The 23,299-nt window shown below is 36.7% G+C and overlaps 1 protein-coding gene and 1 non-coding gene across 2 annotated transcripts in view; both read left to right on the top strand.

Annotated features, from left to right (window-relative positions):
* Positions 1–23,299, top strand: part of RYBP (RING1 and YY1 binding protein) — a 78,771-nt gene that overhangs the window by 1,742 nt on the left and 53,730 nt on the right. The window lies entirely within an intron of this gene.
* On the top strand, positions 10,417–10,566 carry LOC113257324 (small nucleolar RNA SNORA62/SNORA6 family). The gene has a single exon (XR_003316932.1). It is a non-coding gene; the product is annotated as a small nucleolar RNA SNORA62/SNORA6 family (small nucleolar RNA).

Here is a 23,299-nt window from a genome sequence, read left to right as displayed (position 1 = left end):
TAGATATATTTGGATAGAATGTCAAAGCTGATTTTGTAGTCTTCTGGTCATCTTTTAAATTGAATCTGGAATTTGTGTCAGTGATGTTAGAGTTTGAAGTTAAGCTCTTCTTCATGTCATTTCATGGGAAGGCATTGGGGTATATATGTATGTGAAAGCTAGGGAGGAGTGAGTTTCTAGTGGATCCTTGAAGACTTAAGTTGATAGCCAGAAGTCTCATTTCATGTTATTGGTGGTGGTCCAATATGATTGTATAGTAGTACTCCATAGTTCTAACTGGAGTTACTTGATTAAATGTGTCCTGTTAGGTTTCATTGCTTTATTTATGCGCGGGATTACCTAGGATATTGGGTAACCTAGAGAATATAATTCTGGGATGAATTGGTCCAATTACTTGTGGAGCAGTTCTGCGACGTCCACTAACTCTTTAAATAGAGTGCTTTAAATAAAAGTACTCAAGAACTAAAACTATTTCTTGAGAAGTTTTTACAGCAAATTCATGTCAATTTTTGTATTACCATAGAACAGATTTAGTTAAGATAAAAAGCACTTATTGGGAGCTTAATAGATTTGTTCTCTGAAACAGGGAATTCCATCAAATGGCATGAAAGTTGAGAAATGTATTTGTTATTTAAAGCAATAGTGATTGTATTTTATTTATGAGTAATGTTTTTTTACGTGTAGAATCCCTCAGAGGCCAAACCTCTTTATTGTGGTTTTGCTTTGAGTGTTACCGTAGATGATGTTCAAGTAAATGACTAGGAAACTCCTAAGAACTTCAGAACTTTACTGGTGAAGACCAAAACCAAATTCAAGTTTACATCTGATGTATTGCTGGGAATAATTATCTTCTAATGAAATGCATTTCAGTTTCTGTGTGTATTTAAAAAAAAAAATGACTTATCAACTTTTTGGAAGCATGTGGGAGGTTTTGATTTTAAAAGCAATAGAAATGTTCAAAAAGTTTTTTCAGAGTTGCAGATGATGGCAGTGAAATTCAGTTTTTTAACAAATAAATTACTAAAGAAATATTTTAGAGTCTCTTCAGGAACAGGTTACTTACCTCTTATCTTTAAGGGTTTTCATGTAATTTTTTGAGGTCTCTGGTTGAGTAGGATTTGAACACCGATTTCCAAGATCCGAGGACTTAAACTCTTACAAAGTCGTGATACCCTTACATAGCCTGTTTGTTTCATCTTGGTTATTGTCACTGTTTTGATGTTTGAGATCTATTCTGGAAGTCATTAATTGGAAAGCAACCATTTTGACTTTCTTAGGCTATGCATGGGTTTCATATGGAAAGGTGAATTTCACAAGTCTTCATCGGGTGTTATCAGGTGTAGAAACTGTTGGTTAATTTCTCTACCATACTAGCTACTGCTGTGTGATTTTCCTGGGTCTTTTTCTTGTAATGTTTTTGGTACTTGAATGATATAATATTTTCTGCCTTGCATAGTTTTAATCAGATCTGGTATTAATGACAATAGAAAACTTGTTGGGTTTTAGATGCTAAGTAATAGGCAAAAGTTTGTGATTTTAGAATAACTTTTAATAATAATAAAAGGGCTTTGTTAACGTATTGACTGGTATAGAAATTGGGTTTTATTGCTCTGAGCTGGTGTTTAGTATTCGTATTATAACAACAGCCTAGCTGGTGGCCTAGCCAGTGGTCATTTTGGAGTTCGTTCATCATTTTTGTCATTGTTGCCATCATCTACCAAGTCATCCAGGGAAGTCAGGTTTTAATTAGTAGTAGGTCCAGTAGGACACAGAACTGTATTCACCCTTTGAGGATAGAATTGGTGTTACTTAATTTGGTGAGGAGAATAACAACTGTTAACCAAAGAATATTTATTAAATTCCTAGGACGAGAAAGATACTGGTCAAGACATTGGCGAGGGGTGGGGGAGTTGGTTAGACCTGTACAACAAGGATGATCAGAATCCAAGTTATAAAGGCTCTAAGAGCAGTATAAATAAAGTGCTATAAGGGAGATTGGAGCAGTCTTGCTTGGGGAATCAATTAGGATGCCTCCTCCGCCTCCCCGTTTCTTCTGAAAAGGGAATTGATTTCTACAAAATCACCTGCCAACTTTTCATTGTTATTGCCATGTGTACTTGATATGTTGAATTCTGCAGGTGGATTCATGAAAGTGATTCATAAGGTCTTTTTTCTTACTGGAGCACCATAGAGCAGAATGAAAGGGGGTCAGATGCTCCTAAGGAACATGTTAAGGGAAGAAGGAGGAAATACTTAATAGGCTACTTGGGGTTCAGGGGGTAGTTGGGATCTATATTGACTGTGTCACTTATATGGAGGGTCTCTCTGGGTCTTAGATACACTCCTTTTTCTAGCTAACTGTAGCATCCCATTCTCTACCCCTTGCTATTTTATAGTTTTACTGAGGTATGATTTACATACTATAGAATTAACTAATTTTAAGTGAAAGATTTATTGAATTTTAGTTGTTTTAAAGACTTGTGGAGCCATCACCACAAACCAGTTTCAGAAGATTTCCATCACATCATATGGTTTTCTCCTGTCTGTTCTGTGATACAACTTAAGAGCATGGAGGGGTCACCTGCAGTGGGGAAGGTTGCATTCTCACCTTGCTGGGAGAACTCTACCTTAAGACTTTCAACATAGGAAATAAAGGAGTGTGTATATAAGGTGGCTCTGGGTGGGGAGGAAACACTATCCCTTTCCTAGGTGATAAATAGGAGATAAAGTAGGATTTCCCAGCCTAGTTTGCCAGTCTCATGAAAGATGATACTATCAGCTTTTAGAAGGAAAAACCCCTGCAAATTAACAAATTTACTTAACCTTTATTAAGTTGAAGTTCTAGAGTGTTGAGCAGAGTAACTTCCTAGACTCAGTGGTAAATATACTTTGCCTGTCTTGCTGCTTCTCTGAATCCAGTGTCTTTGTTGGAAATAAAGATGGTCAAGGCACTGCTGCAGCTCTAGCCAATTAGTGGTGCTGTGATCATAGTTCTGCATTTTGATCTTCAGCTATTGCTTAAATGACACTCACTTGAAAATTGGTAAATTCTTGCTTTGGGTAATTACCATAGAACTTTTTAGTCTTCAGTGCCAGATTTTATCTTGATGTTGGGTTTAAATCATGTTTATTCGAATACCATCCCTCTGAAAAGTGTACTGTTTTTAGAGCTTTTGCAGACAGTAGAAGTGAGGAATTTATTTAGATATGTAATAAGATTGTGTCACTTAAAAAGAAGTTGGTACTCAGGATATTGAATTAGAAGTTGATACTCGGTTCTGTTTGTGAAACGTTTCCCTTGTTCCAGAGCTCCCTCATTTTTTGAAGTTGTAAATTTGGACATTTTCTCTCAGTAAATTCAGATAGTCTAACAACTCAATATCCCTTGAATAGTCATGAAGTACTTTAGAAATTTGAGGGGGAAAACATACATAATTAGCGATATATGAAAGTTCTGATCTTGCTTCAAAAATGCATTGACCTGAGGTAATTTTCAGATAGGAAAACTCAGAGAAAGCAGGGGTGGGGTGTACCTAACCTGGAGCAGAGCCAGGCCTCTTCCCTATGGTTTCAGATCATCCACCACAGTGGTTTTGCTCCTTAGGTCACGTGGGTTTTACTGTAGTGTTTGTTTTTCATAAAATTTCTCCATAAAGTACATGGAAAAATTACCTGTCTTCTGAACCATCAAACCTTACCGAACCTTCTGGCCTCAAAGCTGGTAGAGTTTTAAAGACCACTCTTACCCAGAAACAGTGATAATTTATTTTGTTTTTGCTATTACATTGGACTTACTGATTTATTGGTAGTGACTTGATCTTATGTATACTTGGTGACCTTAAAGTAAATTACCTGGGTGGTTGTGGTTATTTGACACATTTTTATTGAGCACACAGCCAAATGGGCTCTGGGTATACAGTGGTGGAAAGACAGACAAGGTCCTTGTTCTCGTGGAGTTTGAAATACTATGGAGAAGAAGAGAAAATAAGCAATTAAACAGAAAAATAAAATAATTTTGGCCAGTGGCAAGTGTTTTGAGAAATGAGAGCAGAATATAGAACTATAGAGTGATGAGAACTGGGGGAGTGATGAGAACGGCTTTGTAGACAGTGTTGAGGTACACGTTTGCCTTTATAGGCAGCACACATGCTTCCTTCTTCTGGAGCAGGGGGGTAGTCACTTCTGTAGGTTATTTCTGTAGCCTCTGCCATTTAGCCCATTGGGTTGGGGACAATTTAGAGTTGGAACCTTTGGGTATAGGCTACTCAACTTTTCCTTAGTTGCATGCCATACCCTGAGACCAGGCCAGCTAACTTGTCAGTATATCCTGTTAGTTACTGGGATGGGAGGTTTGAATGGATTATTCATGTGGCATGCTTTTATCCTGTGTTTCTGTCAATGCTGAAGAAATTCCAAGATTAATAAAAACTATTTTGGTAAACTGCAGCTACTCGAGGAAGTTGTCAGCATTAACTCATTCATTAGAACTTAGGTAATAGTGGATCTCTAAATGTCTCCTTTGCAGTTTGAACTAAAACATTCTGCAGTCTCTCTGCCTCTCATTTTCTCTTTGGCTCCCCCATCAGGAATGTTCCCTCTCTCTTTTTTTAGGTAAAGAGTTTTTTTGTTTTGTTTTAAGGTTTATTTATTTATCATTTTAAAGATTTTTATTTATTTGAGAGTGCGCTTATGCACAGGGTTGGCAGAGCAGAGGGAGAGAGAGAATCTCAAGTAGACTCTGCACTAAGCAGGGAGCCAGTCTTGGGGCTCAGTCCCAGAACCCTGAGATCATGACCTGAGCCAAAGTCAAGCGTTGGATGCCTAACCCACTGAGCCACCCAGGCACCCCTTTAAGTAAACTTCTTGAACCGTAGTGTACCTACAGAGAAGTGCACAAATCATAATTAAAAGGCTTGAGGGGGGGCGCCTGGGTGGCACAGCGGTTAAGCGCCTGCCTTCGGCTCAGGGCATGGTCCCGGTGTTATGGGATCGAGCCCCACATCAGGCTCCTCCACTATGAGTCTGCTTCTTCCTCTCCCACTCCCCCTGCTTGTGTTCCCTCTCTCGCTGGCTGTCTCTATCTCTGTCAAATAAATAAATAAAATATTTAAAAAAAAAAAAAAAGGCTTGAGGAACCTTCACAAGGTGAACACAATGTGTAACTTGCACCCAGATTAAGAAACAGAACATCACCAGGACCCCAGAGACCATTGTACACTCTTGACGGTCACTTCAGCCACTGTCCTATCTTCTAACGCTGGGGAGGAGTTCTACATGTTTCTGAACTTGGTATAAGTGGAGTCATGCAGTTATATGCACTCCTGGGTCCGGCTTCTTGAGATTCATCCATGTTAGTGTGTGCGCTTCTTGTTTCTTTAACCAGTGCTGCTGTTTTATCCTAAGTATCCTAGAGCTCAACTCTGCATGTAGACCCTTACACATTCTGAGATAGGATTTCTCCTTGATATCTTTTTATGACCTACATACTTGAACACAGCTGTCTTCTTTCAGCTGTAGTGTAAATTCACACCTCGTTAGGTGTAAGGATAAAACCTGGTGTGGGGAACTTTGTACGGTACCTACGTGGGGTAAACTTTTGTCTCTCATCAGTTGTAGTGTTTATCATTTATATTTCAAGTCATTGGTTAAGTAAACAGAAAATTCCCACTTTCAGGGAACCTAACAAATGTTTGAAAAGGTAAGACAATAAAAAGATCTTCAGTGGTGTGAAGAACCCAGTGATGGTAGGCATGGAATGAATGAGTACATGGTAGAGATAGTTGGTCTGTGTGAGTATATTGGGGAAGGCCTCACTGAATCTGGGATTTGAGTGAGGCCTTTATGATTCTTAGATGTAGAGTTTGTTGTACAGGCTAATACAAGTTAGTGGTTTGCTTCCTCCTACATCCTTTTCAGCTCTTGCCTCACTTCAGATGTCATCCACCCCTTTCCACGTCTCCCCGCAGGCTGGTAATTCCCATTTACTATATTAGTAACCATCCATCACCACCCTTATGCATGCATGCTCATGACCGTCCCATCCAACTCTTGGGGGCCTCTCCACTTGGTCCACTTAAACCCTAGTTCTCATTGCCTTTAAGATAAAGTCCAAATGCTGAGCATCACAAGGGGCTTTGATTAGTCCTTTCATGTTTCTTTAGGATTTCTGGAAGCCGACTGCCGCCGCACCCCATCTGCCCTCCACGTACAGCATGTTTGTGTGTTTCCTGCCAAACTGCTTGTTTCCCAAGCATGGACCATGATATCTCATTTCCATACCTACACACCTTCTCTTTCTCTGGATTTTCTCTGACATGCTTCCCTTCCGTGTCCTGCCTCACTCCTTTTTGTCCTTCTAGAAGTCTCAGGAAGCCTTTTCATCGCCTTCCAATCAGGTGTATCTCATCCTAACACTGGAATTGTATTTTTGATTGCCTCATCCTCCAAATCGTGTATAACACTTGAACAGAATTCTTATTTGGTCATCTGTTATGTTTTACCTTTTTTGAGGGCAGAATCTCTCTCTCTCTCTCTCTCTCTCTCTTTTTAAGCTAATTAATTTTAATTTGAGGGAGGGCAGGGGTGGGGATAGAGGGAGAGACAGAATCTTAAGCAGTCTCCATGCACAGCCTCAGAGCCCTATGTGGGGCTCCATCTGATGACCCTGAGATCATGACCTGAGTGGAAACCAAGATTCTGATGCTTAACTGTCTTGAGCCACCCAGGTGCTCCCTGAGGGCAGGACCTTCCTTTTCACAGCTTTATTTTCCTTAAACATCTAGTACAGTGCCTGGCACTTGACAGGGGTTCAATAAATGTATATAGAATAGATGAAGATTAGGAGTTTTGATTGGAATTCCCTTTAAAACTGTTCCAGTTTAAAAATTTTATCTAATAAATATGCCTTCATATTAGGGCTTGAATCGGATGTGTGTAATGTTACTGGTTTAGGGGAAAGTTGTCTTTATGAAGTGTGTCCTTTAAAGTAGTATTCCTGTTTTTCTGGTTTTGTTTTTCTGAACGCGTGCTGGAAATTAAACACAGAGCTTGAGCCTTGGACGCTGTAGGCAGTGCATTTAAAGTACTTCCTGGAGTGGTTTGGAGCTTCAGAGCATTAGCACATTTACCTAAATAATAACATGATGGTTCCTAATCCTTTTTGCTTGCCCATTTTTATTTAAGCAGCCAAAAGTCATAAAAATCTGATAATAAAGTGGAGGATCAGTCATGTGCAAAATCAATTTTAAGGAACTAGATGGGTGTGCATGTAAGCTGGCATCTAAAGGCAGTTTAAAAATGGGTGCGAAACGTGCTGGGTGGTGTTGGAGATGTTATGCTATCCGTCGTATATGCTCTCTTGTGTTAATATATCTGTAAGTTGGAAGTTGTACCTTGTACATGGAGTATATGCTGTTGAGTAATTTGGATTCTGTTAAATTGAAGTTTTGACTCATTCACTTCATTTATTTAGCTTTAATTTCAATTCCATGCAGTGATTGACAGACTGTTGTGTCAAAGAATTCTCAGTAAAGACAATACAAGTAAACTACAGTGTTAGAAATCATGAATAGTTGAAATCACAGGCTAAATAGGTGAAATTTTAATATTTCAATAGGATTAGATACTACTGCTCTCCTTCCCTCTCTCTGTCAATTTAGAAAAACTATTTAAATGATCCTTTTGTTGAGAAAAGAAACTGGTGAGGGGGATATGTAAAAAAAACAAAAAATCTTACTTAAAATTTTATAATTTAAGATAAGCATTAGCAATACATTTAAAGATGAAGTAGCCTTTGGAGGGACAAGAAATTAAAGGTGATGTCGGATGCCAATTTTATCAGCGTGTATTGGATCTTAAAACCTATTGAATACATGGTGGTTAGTCATGGAGAAAACAAACCTGGTGACTGCTTTTTAAGAAGAGATCAGATTTCATAGGTAGGTTATAAGGTTTATGTACTGCTCATTCTTTTCCAGAACTAAAAGTTGTTTAATATCATAAGTCTGCCAGAATATTCAAGGTTTCAAGAAATAAGAATCCAGCTCAAACTGCCTTCAGTCAAAACAAAACAGTTCTGTTGTCTTGGGGTGCCTGGGTGGCTCAGTTGGTTAAGTGTCTGCCTTCGGTTCAGGTCGTGATCCTGGGGTCCTGGGATAGAGCCTCATGTTGGGCTCCCTGCTCAGAAGGGAGTCTGCTTGTCCCTCTCCTTCTGCTACCCCCTGCCCCTTGCTCTTGCTTTTTTGCACGTTCGCCCGCTCTCTCAAGTAAATCTTAAAAAAAAAATTTTTTTTGCTGTCTTACATAATCAATAATGAGAAAAATACCATTTAAATTCAGAATAAGCTGCAGGATTCCGGACCCCTGTTACTTGCCCAGTTCCTGGGCCATTCTTCCTTTCCTGGAGGTTGGGGCAGGTAGATTGGCCAAGCCTAACTCATCTGCAGAGTCTTTCTTAGAGGGAAATGGGACACTTACCCAGGTGGATAGGAAATAGCTACCATAGTAACACACCTTTGTAACTGGGTTAATACTCATATATTCACTTAGAATTTCCAGCTTTAATAAACATGAAGGCTGGAACTCTGTTTATCTGGTACTACCCCAGCATCTTGTAGATTTTTATCATATAGATAAAGGAAAGAGATTATCAATGCATCTGTAAAATTTAAAAATAACTGATGTGTTGTAGGTTATTTTCCTGTATCATTACATATAGTCACGATTCTCTATTTTGTTGTGAAGGTGGCAATACATGCTTATTATAAGAAGTTTGGGGACAAAACAAAACCATAAACAAAGGTCACTTTTATTCTGCCATGCAGAATTATTTGTATTTGTTGACCGATTTATTTATTTATTCCCTGAATCACAAATATTTGAGTAACTATAGTTTTCCAGGTGCTGTTTAATATGCGAGTTCATTGAATTCTCAAAGTGTTGTAGGTGTTTGTCCCATGTAGGAGCGGGAATATCAGGCAGTGTGTGATACAAAACAAATTGAGTCTCCAGTTTGAAAGACATGCATTCTGACCTGTTGGTTTTATATGGTTCATTTGGGTTTTTCTTCTAAGGGAAATTTTTTGTGAACACTTAATGGTTTTTAGGATTCCTTTTTGTAGGAAGTAAAGCTAACATCTGGTTTCCAGTTTTCTTTTTGGGTTGTTTTAATTTGGGGGAGAATGAAAATATATCTTTGAATTCTTAATATCTGTGACATGATTAACTTTGCTGAAGTCTTTCCTGAACAGACTAAGTGTACAAGGCAATCCAGATTTAATGTTTTTATATTCAATTTGTTTAGAATGGTGGTTCTCAAACTTTAGCATGTGTCAGTATCACCTGGAAAACTTGTTGAAACACATTGCTTGATTTCCTACTCTACCCGCCCCCCACCTTCTGTTTTTTTATTAAGTAGGTCTGGGGTAGGACTGTGAATTTGCGTTCTTTTAAGAGTTACTCGGTGATGTTAGTGCTGCTGGTGCTGGTCTAGGGAGCACACTTTTGAGTGCTATTGGTTGGATGACCTTAAATTCTAAGGAGAAGCCAGCCATGTTTCTTTCCTTTTTTTTTTTTTTTTAAAGATTTTTTAAAATTTATTTATTTGACACAGAGAGACAGCCAGTGAGAGAGGGAACACAAGCAGGGAGAGTGGGAGAGGAAGAAGCAGGCTCCCAGCGGAGGAGCCTGATGTGGGGCTCGATCCCAGAATGCTGGGATCACGCCCTGAGCCTAAGGCAGACGCTTAACGACTGCACCACCCAGGCGCCCCGCCAGCCATGTTTCTTAATGAAGCTGGAGATAATTTTTGATGTTTGTTATGGAAAATTTATGTCTTGGCATTTCACAGTGAATTTAAGAGAAGTGATATACATTCATGTTTTTAACCTAGAGCTGGCATTAGAGGTGATTTCTTAATAAATACATTGTGTGAAATATAAGAATATTTATAAATTGGGAGACCATATCAACTAAACTTGTATCTTTTACATTGTAAAATCACATATTGTCTTGTATTATTAACGTGTGTTGGATTTCAGATATATGTGTTTTTAAAAGCTGTTTCTTTGCAACATATGTTAGAACCAAGTTTTATAGTCAGTAACGTTTCAGTAAAACGTTGCCAAAGAATATGAATAGATAGTTAATAAAAGAACTACAAATTAAGTCAGGAAACATGAGAAATACATAACCTTCCCGTTACTTAAACACAAAACAACATTTTTGGCAAGTCGTATTTTAAAGACTAAAAATTTTTTAGGGAGTCTAGAAAGAAGTGGACATTGTCACAGACCCTTGGTGGCTGGGTAAGTTGCTTTAAATTTTCTGAAGGCCAGTTGGTGTCAGCTCCTTTTAAAAATATTTGTACCTTAGGAATTAGTGTGATCTGTACATAAAAATTTCTGTGTGAGTATATTAGTTACATCATTATTATAACAAAAAAATGACTGGCTGGCTGATGAACTCACAAGTGTTGGTAATGTGCTGCATGAGGGGCAGGTCTTTCGCTACCACCACAAGGGTCTCTGGCCCAGAAAGCGGAGTTCAATAGTAATTCTTGCTGCAAGTTAAAAAAAAAAAAAAAATTACCTACATAGAAATAAAGGAATTGTTAAAAACTATGCAATAGTTACAAATATTTTGCAGCCCTTAAAAATGTTTTGAACTCTTTTATACATTTGTAGTAGGAATGTGAAATGATAAAATCACTCTGGAAAATAGCCTGGCAGTTTCTTGCAAAATTAACCATATACTTAGTATATGACTAGTAGTTGCATTCCTGGGCATTTATCCCAGAGAAATGGAAACTTAAGTTCACACAAAACCTGTTAAGAAATGTTCATAGCATGGGGTCCCTGGGTGGCTCGGTCGTTAAGTGTCTGCCTTCGGCTCAGGTCATAATCTCAGGGTCCTGGGATCATGCCCCACATGGGGCTCGCTGCTCAGCGGGAAGCCTGCTTCTCCCTCTCCTGCTATATCTCTCTCTGTCCGATAAATAAATAAAATCTTAAAAAAAAAAAAGAAATGTTCATGGCAGCTATATTTGTAATACTGTATAACTGAAAATAACCCAAATGTCCTTCAGTAGGTGAGTGGTATAGTCATACCACATGGAATACTACTAAGCAATTAAGAAGGAACAAACTCTTGATACATACAACAACTGGCATGGATTTCAAGGGCATGATGCTGAGTGAAAAAAAGCCAATCTCTAAAGGTCACACACTGCACGCGGCCATTAACATTTTTGTAATAAAATTAGAACAGATTAGCAGTTGCCAAGGATTAGGGCTGATGAGGTATGACTGTAATGGGGTACTGAGAGGGAAAGTTTTTGTGTTGATGAAATCTAATCTTGACTGTGGTGGTGGTTACATGAATCTGCACATGTGATAAGGTGACATAGAACGGGGGGCGCCTGGGTGGCTCAGTAGTTAAGCGTCTGCCTTCGGCTCAGGGAGTGACCCCAGAGTCCTGGGATCGAGCCCCGCATCGGGCTCCCTGCTCCACTGGGAGCCTGCTTCTTCCTCTCCCACTCCTCCTGCTTGTGTTCCAGCTCTCTCTGTCAAATAAATAAAGTCTTTAAAAAAAAAAAAGTTACATAGAACGGTACGCACACATCCCAATGTCAGTTTCTTCGTTTTGATATAATTCAGAGGATGCAACCCTGTTGGGAAAACGGGGTGCAAATTATATGGGACTTTGTACTATTTTTGCAACATCCTGTGAATCTGTAATTATTTGAAATAAAATGTTAAGTTTTAGAAAGAATATGTAATAAAAGGAAATGTTCATAATATTAGAAAAAACAAGTTTCAAAATGATAAAACAATATCCCACTTCAGTATTTCATACCACTTAATTTAATATATATACCTGGAAGTAATGAGTGATCAGAATACTCTGAGCAGTATGGTGGATTCTTTTGTGTGTGTGTTTTTCTGTATTTTCTATCGTGTAGATGAGTTGGTATCACTTCCGTAGTTGGAAAAGCCAATATTCAAAATAAGTTCTAATTCTGGAATATTGAAATTTAAATAACATTTTACATTGAGATTGTAAAGTTTTGTTAATATTGGTTACACTAATTTAGCATTTAAACAGCTATTAGCTGAGATTGGAGAATATATTTATGCTCTAAAACATGTTGTGTTTGAAATTTAAAGCTGTTTTGTGCTCTAGGTATTACAAATGTCCTGTATGATGTTCTAACTCAGTGCTGTCCAGTGTAAGTATATACATTGCAAGCCACATGAAATTTTAAACTTTATTAGCCACAGTGAGAAAGTAAAAAACAGGTGAAATTATTACTGTTATTTTATTTATTTGTTTGTCAGCACAAGCATGGGGAGTGGCAAGCAGAGCAGGCGGAGGAGGCAGAGCAGGGAGAGGGAGAAGCAGGCTCCCTGCTAAGCAAGGAGCCTGATCTGGGACTCAATCCCAGGCCTGAGATCATGACCTGAGCCGAAGGCAGACGTTTAACTGACTGAGCCACCCAGGCATCCCTAGGTGAAATTATTTTTAAAAATGTATTTTGTTTAATCATTATACCCAGAATACTACCATTTTAGTATGTAATTAGTATAAAATTGCAGTGAGATATTTTACATTCTTTTTATCATACTAGTTCTCCACGATCTGGTATGCATTTTACAATTACAGCACAACTAAGTTCAGCCTAGCCACATAGCCACATGTGGCTACCATATTGGAGAGTAGTAGTTGTAGTTGAGAGCCAAGGCTTTGGTGTCAGACCTAAGTGTGAGTAACACCAGCTCTGTCATTTGCTAACCTGGTGACCTTGGGCAGGTTACTTAACCTTGTGCTGTAGTGTTTCATTTGTGAATACTAACTTCTCCGTAGGGGTATTAAAAGGATTAAGTGGGTGAATGTAGCAACTTGGCACAGAACCTAGCACAGGATACATACTGTTAAAAATAATAAAGCTGTTGATGGATTAGACTGTATTGGATTGAATGATCATTCTAAAAGGCACAACTGATTTCTTAATAATATTCCTAGTGAAAAATACATAAGTAGTACATGAGATAGTCTTTGTTTTTCAGAATTGAACTTTTGGGACCTAAGTTTTAAATGATGATGGAATAAAGGGACAAATATTTGAACACTCATGTGCAATGTATTGCACCAGGCACTTGAACATTTAGACTGTAAATCTTAAGATGATATTCTCAAATACTATGTATTTGCATAGCACTTTACATTTACCATACCAGTTTTTTGTCTGTTTTCCCAGTGTAACACTCAGAGCAATTCTAAGATAGAGTTGTTATTCCAGTTTTCACAGTTGAGGAAGTTGAGACTCAGAAAAGTGAAGTAACTTAGTTGATTTCATACCCAGTTGGTAGAATAGAAGAAATAGAAAGGTGACATAAATGGACAAATTAATATGGAATCAAAATGTTTTAACTGCATTCTTTTAATTCCTTCCCTTCCTCCTTTGCAGTCTCAGGGGAGGACACTTTTCCAGGGCCATTTAAATTAGATAAGGGCAATAATATAATGTCCACTTCATTTCTGAGATTATTAGCTTAATCGTATCATCTACGATGTTAAAGGTTAACATAAGCCTATATAGGTTTGGTGATTTATTTTGCTTGTTGTGATGTTTCTCTTTATAACGCTGAGTTTTTCTCACTCTGTCTCTTGATAAAATATACTCATGAAAATGGGCTGAGAGTATGCAGTATATGCTGTCTTAAAATCACCTTTGAAGTACTGTTTATCACTTGACTCAGTCAGAAAATTACACAGTTCTTTGAAAGAACATGGCATGCCACCATTAAAATCAGCAGTCAGAGGCAGCAGTGAGTTTGTGAATGATTGACTCTCCCAAGGCAGTAGCGCCTGGGCAGAGTCTGATGGAGCACATATAATTAGGCGATTGGTCTCTGTGTTCTAATACGTAGATTCTGCTTTCATTGTATGCATTGCTGTGTTTATTTGTGGGTTTTTCCTCCGGTTAAGAAAATTGAGGGAATCACAGGACACCTAATTTGTTGAGTACTCTGGGACAAAATGTATGACAGTGAACTCATCCTGACATGTACTTTTGGGTGTGCATCATTGAAGTATATTTATAAGAGGGGGAGTTGCATTTTGGTGCTCAAGACAGGAATGATAATGGGGGGAGGTGGGTAGGTAGTGTTCTTTGCCTCTTGGTCCCCCCCCCCCCCCGGCTCAGCATAATGTACTTGACAATGCCTCTCCTCTTCTCCACCCAACCTATAAACGTTGTGCAAAGAACTCCTCAGAATTCTATATGAAGAACTCATTTCTGATCTCAGTGAATCTCAGCAACATGAAATTCTGCGGTTAGTGTGTTTTTTTTTTTTCTTTATTGAAGGGCTGTGAGGATTGTGGAATGTGGCTTTCCAGACTGACTGAAATTCGGTGTAATTATGTTTCAAAGATTTTTGTTTTTTCTCAGTGCTTAGGATGTCTTAAAAGTTTTGCTGTACACGGTCTCTGCTTACTGCAATTATATTGTGAATAAAAGCTTTAAAAATACCACATTAGAAGATATTATATATGTACAGATATATATGCCAGGTTGAGATTTTAAACTGTGGTTTGCAGTTAATTGAAGTTCCCTGAAATTCACAGAACTGGATGATTTGTCTCCTCCAGTTATAAAATACTGTGATTTATGTCAGTTTTGGCAGTTTATAATGTAATAATGAAATGACTCTTAAATGTCACGATGCCACATTACTTGTCTAAAGTATATTGAAAATAATTTATTTGTAATGTCTCACTGCTCCACCCCCAAGATATGTCAGTAGATATTTATACATTTCAGAATCTCTGAATAGGAACGCTTTATCTATTAAAACTTTTTGGCAAGAGTATGTGTAGTTGAAATTTCCTATTTAAGTTAGAGTTAATGTCTTTATTTTGAATTCCTTCATTTATGGACTTAAAAATCTTTGTCCCTCTCTTTCCCAGTCTAAGAAATTAAACTCATCGTAGACTGACCAAAACACTAGATTCAGTTACTCTCCTGTTACGTGTATCTTTAAGATAAGGGCTTTATGTCAAAACACCTGGTGTGGAAGGTGTGTTAACTACAGGCAGGTGTACTACAGCCCTATGGGTATTCTTAGTCTTTTGTTATTTAATTAAAAGAAAGAGAGACTCCGGTGCTTCCCTTTTCTTTTTTCTTTTTTTTTTTTTTTGAAAGTTTGTATTACTGAAATAGTTAATACTGTGTCATGCCCCAAGGCAAAGCTTGTTTCTAATAGAACAGGTGTACATTTGCACTTCTTCATGCTTAGCATTTATTGAACAACTGTTATTGAGGGAGTAAGTGGAACACAGACCTAGAAGGAGCTTCATTGGGTAAGAGGAAGAAGAGTGGGACACACCTCATTGAAGCCTTCATCAGTAACCTGCTCCCAGCCCAATAATAATGCTAATAAGGGCCAACATTTAACTGGCATTTAACAAGCAGGCACTATATTAAGCCTATTTCATGCATTTTCTCATTTAATCCTTTTAAGGGTATGATATATATCTCCATTTTACAGATAGCAAATTGAGGTTTTAAGTTTACATTCCCAGCCTGAGTTTATATAGCACAGTTGCACTTGACTCGGATCTTTCCAACTTTACATTCATATTTCTAATAAGTTTTTTCTGAAAATGGTATTACCATCTATACAGCCACCAGTCTGTAGATATCACTTTAGACACCCAACTATAGCAGTCAGATGTCAAATTCTGTTGCTTTATTCCTTCTGTATCCCTATTGCTACCACCTTAATTTAGGTCCTCATTATTTCATTTTTTAGTTAAGTGTGAGCTTCGTTAATTGCAAATCTCTACAATATAGACCTGCACCTGGACTGTTGCAGTAGCTTTGCTCGGCCAGGTGTGTTCAGTGATCTCTCTAGAAAACAGAGATCATGTAGCTTGTCTGCCTAGAATCCTTGGTTGCTGCCTTATTGTCCAAGGAGGTATTGCCTTGTCTCCTTAAATGACCTGCGAGGCCCAGCATGGTCTGGCTCTGTCCTACCTACCAGCTCATCTTTGCCATTTCTTACCATGCACCTTCTGGTCAAACTTGTGTTCCCTCAGCATGTTCTCTCATGTCACCGTGTTGCCTGAAGACTTTTACAAAACTCTTAGCTTTATTGGTAAAAGCCGCCTTTAGGTGTAAGACCCAGCTCTTGTCAGCTATTCTGGGAAACTTCTTGATTCTTTTTTTCTGTGATCATTGAAGAACTTTGTGCATTTCATTTTGTAGTGGAATTTGTTTACATTTTTGCCCCCGAAATAAATTTGAAGCCCACGTGGGTAAAGGTAGTGCCCCTGACACACTGTTAAATCTTCAGATGCAGGGTCTTAATGTGCTGCTGCTTTTGTACACTTAGGTGTAACTTTTAAAATGTAGTCCATTCTCCCAACGTCTGGTTTTAAAGTGTTTCCTTTTAAAAATAATGTCATATATCAGTTAACCTTTTCTGCAAATAGGGTATGTCCATTAAAAATTTAAAAAAACACTTGATGAATGACTTGGAAATACTGCCAGCATTCGTTTACTTCCTCTCTTGAGTTACTAATTTTACTCTTTGCATAGTCTGTTAACATTAGGTCCCTTTATTACCTCCCTTTCAAGTTCATACCTGCTCCTCTGCTCACAGCTGAGACAACAGTTTATTGCAAAATAGAATTCTTATGAACCAGTGTCTGTTTTAAAAAGGTTCACCTTCTCGGAGAACTAAAAAATGCCTTTCTCTTAACATTCCATTTTGTTCTGTGCTTGCTGGCCTAAGGTTTTAGAAACAGCTATCTTGAAAGGTTTGTAGAACAGTGACTAGAGTGGTCTAGATGCAGTATGGCTTAAGGAGAAAAAGTATTAAAATTGACAAGATCATGAAGTCTATTTTTCTTGGAAACTTTACAGCTGAATAGGACTCAGAATGGCTGGAGTTCTCTTAGCAAGGGATTTTCAAGAGGTGGGCTGGAGAATGTTTTGAACTATCAGTAATTTAGCTACTGGTATTTTATCTATTATTTTTCAGGATTGAAATCCTAATGATCTTTCCCGTTCAGTTTTTTGTAAATGAAGCCTCTTAATTGTATATCAGTATTTTCTTTTCTTTCTTTTTTTTGGAGGGGTTGTTTATTTATTTGACAGAGAACGTGCGTGTGCACAGGAGGAATCGAGCGCATAAGCAGGGGGAGCAGCAGGCAGAGGAAGAGGGAGAAGCAGTCTCCTCACCCAGCAGGGAGCCCAATATGGGGCTGGACTCCAGGACCCTGGGATAATGACCTGAGCCGAAGGCAGACACTTAACTGACAGAGCCACCCAGGCGCCCTGTATATCAATATTTTCAAAACTCATTGATCTGATAATGAATTTCATGAAAGAAGATACATCTGATGAGTTGGAATGTTCTGGTAAATAAGAATTTGTGACATTTTAAATTAATCTGGTAGCTATTAATAAGCATTTAATTAATGGAACCCAAACTTTGAGAATATATAAATTCTCAGTGAAAATAGAGACTAATGCTGAACTGCAAAGTTGGCTTCTAAAGAGATGTTACATGCAAATTTACAAAATCCATACCTAGTTTTAAAAACATTTGCAAACAGGAAATGTCCTATACAAACATGAGTAAGTTTAGTACACAGCAACTATGTTGATCCCTAACTGGGGAACTTCTGCTAAATTTACTGTTGGGCTTAATCCTATTAAACCAGCTAATGGTAACTTGATCAATCATTGTGATCCTCTTGTGGTTTTGAAAGGTGTATTTTCAGAATTAATTTTATTGATAACATACTCAGAAAATTGTTTAAAGATACTGCTTTGTTTTTCTCAGTGACCAGTATAATCGTTTTGCAATCACCAGAAGTTTGTTTCCAGTTCATTGATTTTTGTCAAGTGAATAGGTCTAATTATTTTTTTCTATTCCTCCTTCCTTTATCCAGGCTCTCTAGTTTTATAGGAAATAATGTTTTAGAAATGAGAGTTGTATTTATAACTCTTTTTCAAGCGTCTTATTCATAAGTGAAATTTAAATTTACAGTAGTTTTCTCCAGAGTCTTAGTAGTAGTGTGTTGAAGTGGGAAATCTTTCAAATTCTAACATAGTGACAAATATATCTTGTCTATTTTTGTGTCATTTTACCTTTTCTAACCCTAGTGCAAACAAATCAGATTTTTCAGGAAAGAGGTGTGAGCTAAACTTCTAACTTGGACTTCGTGGTGGTTTCTGCTACTTAGTCTTTCATTGTGAAACTCTTACCTTTATGTAATTGAGCAAATCTATCCAGATTGTAGAAAGTAAGATACAGAATGCGGTTTTCTTGTGTTTTTAAATTTTTTTTTCTTTCCTTTAAATAACAGGCCTTTGGGCTGATTGATTGTAAGAATATTTGTAGTTTGCAAATAAATCAAAACTTTTTCTGGAAGTCCGTTCTGGAGGATTGTAATTTGACCTTCTGTTCAGCAAATATTTGTACTAATTTGTGGAATACTATTTATTGTATATGAGTGAACACATTTTTAAGTCTTGCCACTTCAGAATCATGAAAGCAGTCTTTTTGGCCTCCTCTGCCTCTCTGTTTTGCAGCAAAGAGCAGCATAAGGATGATGAGTGCAGAGCAGTTAGTGCCATATTCACTTGAATTTATATGATTTAGACTTTCTTTATGTAACCTGAAAATTAATTTTAATCATTAGTTTAAACCTATTCATTACCACCCTGCCCCAGCCCCAACAAACAAACCAACCAACCAACCCAAGCCCTGGAATTTAAGAGTTGGTTTACTTTTCTTTCCTTACATCTGGCTTTTTAAGACTCAGGGATTCAAAAGTAGTGAAAGAAGTCCCACCTCTCCCTGTGTCCAGCCCCACAAAAACTTTTAGATGGTATGAAGCAAGAAAGAGCTAACAAGAATATTGACCTGTAAGTAAACTTAGCTTGGCTGTGTTTTTTGCCTTTCACATCTTTTCAAATATTTTGGACATGAAAACATTTGGACCAGATACTGGTGTGGAGATCAGGAAGAAGAATAAGATTTTACTCTGCTATAGGGAATATAAGAGATAGCATAGTGACCCCAAAGTTACATGAAGTTGTAAACGTTAGATTTATGAACTCTTCCAGCCATCAGGAAAACCACTTTATGCCTTGGTGAAACCCCGATGGTACTGATTGTTTCTGAAAAGATGCATGTTATAATTTATGGGGTGTGTTGTGTGTGTGTGTGTGCGCGCATGCGTGCATGTGTAATGGTAATTACGGTATTGATACTAAATTTACAGCTAAAATGTTAGGCTGTATTGCCAATTAAAATTACCAGGAATGAAGATAGAGCATTTTGAAAATACTTAAAAGCTAGTGAGAAAATACTTTGCTCTAACAAAAAATGACGTATTTGTAGCATTTCTAGAATACATTCTTAAATAGAACTAAACAACTATAGATTTGATCTCATTTTTAAAAATGATGAATAGTAAAACACATAGATTAATCATACGGTAATGCACAATTTCTCTATTACTTAATCCTCAGAAAAACTAAAAAGTATTGTACTGTAATCAGGAGAAAAAGCACATCTTGCTTAATTTTAATTGTTTAATCTGGGTTTAATTTTTTTTAGCTTTATTAAAATATAATTGGTCTATAAGATACTTCATGTTGAAAGAATAACCTGGGAAAACTACCACAAATAAGATAATTATCATATCTGTCGCCCCACAGAATTTTCTCTTCCCCTTTGGTAATTCCTCCTACCCTTTTCTGTCCCTAGTCGACCATTAATCTGCTTTCTGTAGCTACACATTAGTTTGCATTTTCTTAAATTTTGTATAAGTCTGATCCTACAGTATGTACTTTTGGATTTTCCTTTGGTTTCTTTCAATCACTGTGCTTATTTTGAGATTCATCCATCTTTATCCCTTTTTACTGCTGAATACTATTCCATTGTATGACTGTTTTGCTATTTATCTTTTCACCTGTTGATGGACGTTTGAGTTTCCAGTTTCTGGCCAGTACAAATAAAGCTGCCTCGTACATTCCTGAACAAGTCTTTGTGTAGACACACACTTTCATTTCACTTGAGTAAAGTAGTGGAGTCACTGGGTATGTTTAATGTTTTAACAAACTGCCAAACTGTTTTTTTACAGTGGTTGTATATTTAAAATTCCCAAAGTAGTGTGTGAGGGTTCCAGTTCCACATTTTTGCCAGCCGTGATGTATAGTCTATTTAATTTTAGGCAAGTGGAGGGTGAGGGTGTCTGATGGTATCTCATTGTGGTTTTGTATTTTCCTAATAACTAACAACGATTGTTATTTTCATGTTCTTATTTGCCATTTTTTTCTTAAAGTTTTTTTTTCATATCTTTTACCCATTTTTAATTTGGTTGACTTATTGAATTGTGAGAGTTCTTTATTCTAGGTTCAGATGTTTGTTTTAAAAGTCTGTTGAACACTAGATTAAATCTAATTTGTTTTTTTTTCTTTTATAATTTTTATGTCATATTTAAGAAATCTTTGCCAAACCCAACATCACCAAGGTTTTCTCAGATTTTTGCTGTAGGAGTTTTATAGTTTTAACTCTTACATTTGGGTCCTTAGTCTATTTTGAAGTGATATTTGTATACAGATTTGTAAGGGTGAGGTAAGTTGGTTTTTTTCTTTTTTCTTTTGTTTTTTTAACATATGGCCATCCTCTTATTCTGGCATCATTTATTGGAAAGATAATTCATTCTTCATTGAATTGCCTTCGCATCTTGGTGAAAGTCAGTGGACTGTATATTTGGTGCTGTTTCTGGACTCTGTCTTGTTCCGTCAATCTGTTTGTCTTTACACTGGTACTATACTGTCTTAATGTTGTTTTTTAAGGTCTTGAAATCAGGGAGTATAAGACTTCTAATATTGTTCATTTTCAAAGTTACTTTGACTCTTCTAGATTCTTCATATTAGCATATAAATTTTAGAATCACCTCGTCAATTTTTTAAAATTTTTAAAAAGATTTTTATTTATTTATTTATTTGTCAGAGAGAGAGAGAGTGGCAGGCAGAGGGAGAAGCAGGCTCCCCACTGAGCAAGGAGCCCAACGTAGGACTCAATCCCAGGACCCACATGCTTAACCAACTGAGCCACCCACGCATCCCCACCATGTCAATTTCTACAAAAAAGCCTGCTGAGATTTTTATTGGAATGCACTGAATTTGTAGAAAACTGATAACTACATTAGATTCAGTGTTCCAATCCCTGAAGGTCTCCTTTAGGTCTTCTCTCAGCAGTGTTTTGTGTGTTTTAGTATACAAATCTTGCATATCTTGTGTCAAAATCATCACAAAGTGTTTCACATTTTTGATGCTTTATAAATATTTCTACTTTAAAGATTTCAAGTTCTGGTTGTTTTTAGTTGATTTAAACAAATAGTTATTTTTGTATGTCATGTACTGCATCTTTGCTAAACTTACCTCTTCTAGTAGCTTCTTGTGGATTTTGCAGTTTTTTTTCCATAGATGATCTTATCTGTGAATTAAGACAGTTTTACTTTTCCAATTTGGATGCCTTTTATTTTTCTCTTGCCTACTAAATGGCTTAACTCTTCAGAACAGTGTTGAATAGAAGTAGTAAAGAGTTGAGATCCTTGCATTGTTCTTGAGTTTTAAGGGAGTAAAGCATTCAGCCTTTTACTGTTAAGTATTAGCTGTAGTTTTTGGTAGGTTGAGGAAGTTCTTTTCTAGTTTGCTAAGAGTTTTTAATTAAGGAATAGATGTTGGATTTGTCAAGTACATTTCCCTGCTCTGCATCTCCTCCAGCTTTTAAAACAGTCATACAGTTTTTCATATTTAATGCCGTGAATTACATTGATTGATTTTTGGAATTCTAAACCATCCTTGCATTCCTGGGAAAAATCCCACTTTGTCATGATGTATTCTCTTGGCAGTAATACGCTTTAAATTATTTTTTTAAAGATATTTGCATCTATACTTATGAAAGACTTTGGTCTAGTTTTCTTACCTTGTAATGTAGTTGGTTTTGTATTTAGACTGATGTGGCTGCCATAGAATAAGTTAGGAACACGTAATTTTTCTTCTCTTCATTTTTCTGGAAGAGTGTGTATAGAATTGGTATTATTTCTTCTTAAATGTTTGTTAGAAGTCACCAGTGAAGCCATCTGGGCCTAGAGTTTTCCTTACAGAGGTTTTAACTATAAATTACATTTCTGTAAGTGTATGAAAATCTTTAGATGATTTGTTTCCTCTTGAATGAGCTTTGACAGTTTGTGCCTTTCAAGGAATGTAGGAATTTCCCATTATTGAAGTAAAGCTGTTGATAATATTCCCATATCATCCTTTATTAATCTATAGCAGCTATTAAGCTATTTCTTATTCCTTATTGGTGATATATGTCTTCTCTTTCTGATTTTATTTATCTCAACAAGATTTGGATTTCATTGCTTTTTATTTGTTTTTCTTGTTTTCTGTTGATTTCAGATCTGGTCTTTATTTTGCTTATTTTGAGTTTCATTTGCTCTTCTATTCCTAGTTTTGTTTAAAGTATCAGTTCAGTCATTGATTTGAGAACTTTTTTTTTTAATGTATAGGCATTTGATGCTATAAATTTCCTTCTCAAGTACCACTTTAGTTACAGTCCATAAAATTTGATAATGTATTTCATTTTCATTTGATTCAAAATATTTTCTGATTTTTTTCCCTTTCTCTTTTGGCTGATGCATTATTTTGAATTTTTGCTTCATTTCCAAATATGTGAGGATTTTCTAGTTATCCTGCTGTTTTTTTACTTCTAATTTAATTTAATTCTTCCACTTTCTTATTAGATGGATAAACATCTAGAATTATGTCTTCTTGAGGAATTGAGCCCTGTGTCATGAAATCACCTTTATCACATAATTCTTTTGCTCTGATACGACTTTGTCATATATTAAGTAGATTCAATAAATGAGTAGAGTTAGCATGATGTACCTTTTCCCATATTTCTGTCTGTATTTGACATGGATTTCTTATAGCCAGTTATAATTGGGTTTCTTTTTTGTAGTTAAATATCATAGTCTTTGCCCTTTTTAAAAGACCATTTACATTTAAAGTGATTTTTGATATGATTGGTTTTAAATCTGTCTTGCTGTTTGTTTTCTATTTTTCCTACTCATCCACTTTCCCCTTCTGGCATCTTTGGCTTAGTTGAGTGTTTCTTTTAAAAATCCAGTTTATATCCTTTCTTTTTAGCTGTAACTGTTTGGTTTTAGTTGTTACTTTAGTATGCATCTTTAACATCACAAATTA

Source organism: Ursus arctos, unplaced genomic scaffold (genome assembly GCF_023065955.2).
Source record: "Ursus arctos isolate Adak ecotype North America unplaced genomic scaffold, UrsArc2.0 scaffold_14, whole genome shotgun sequence".
Lineage (NCBI taxonomy): Eukaryota > Metazoa > Chordata > Mammalia > Carnivora > Ursidae > Ursus > Ursus arctos.
Note: the sequence above shows the minus strand (reverse complement) of the source record. Positions and strands in the feature narration are given on the sequence as shown.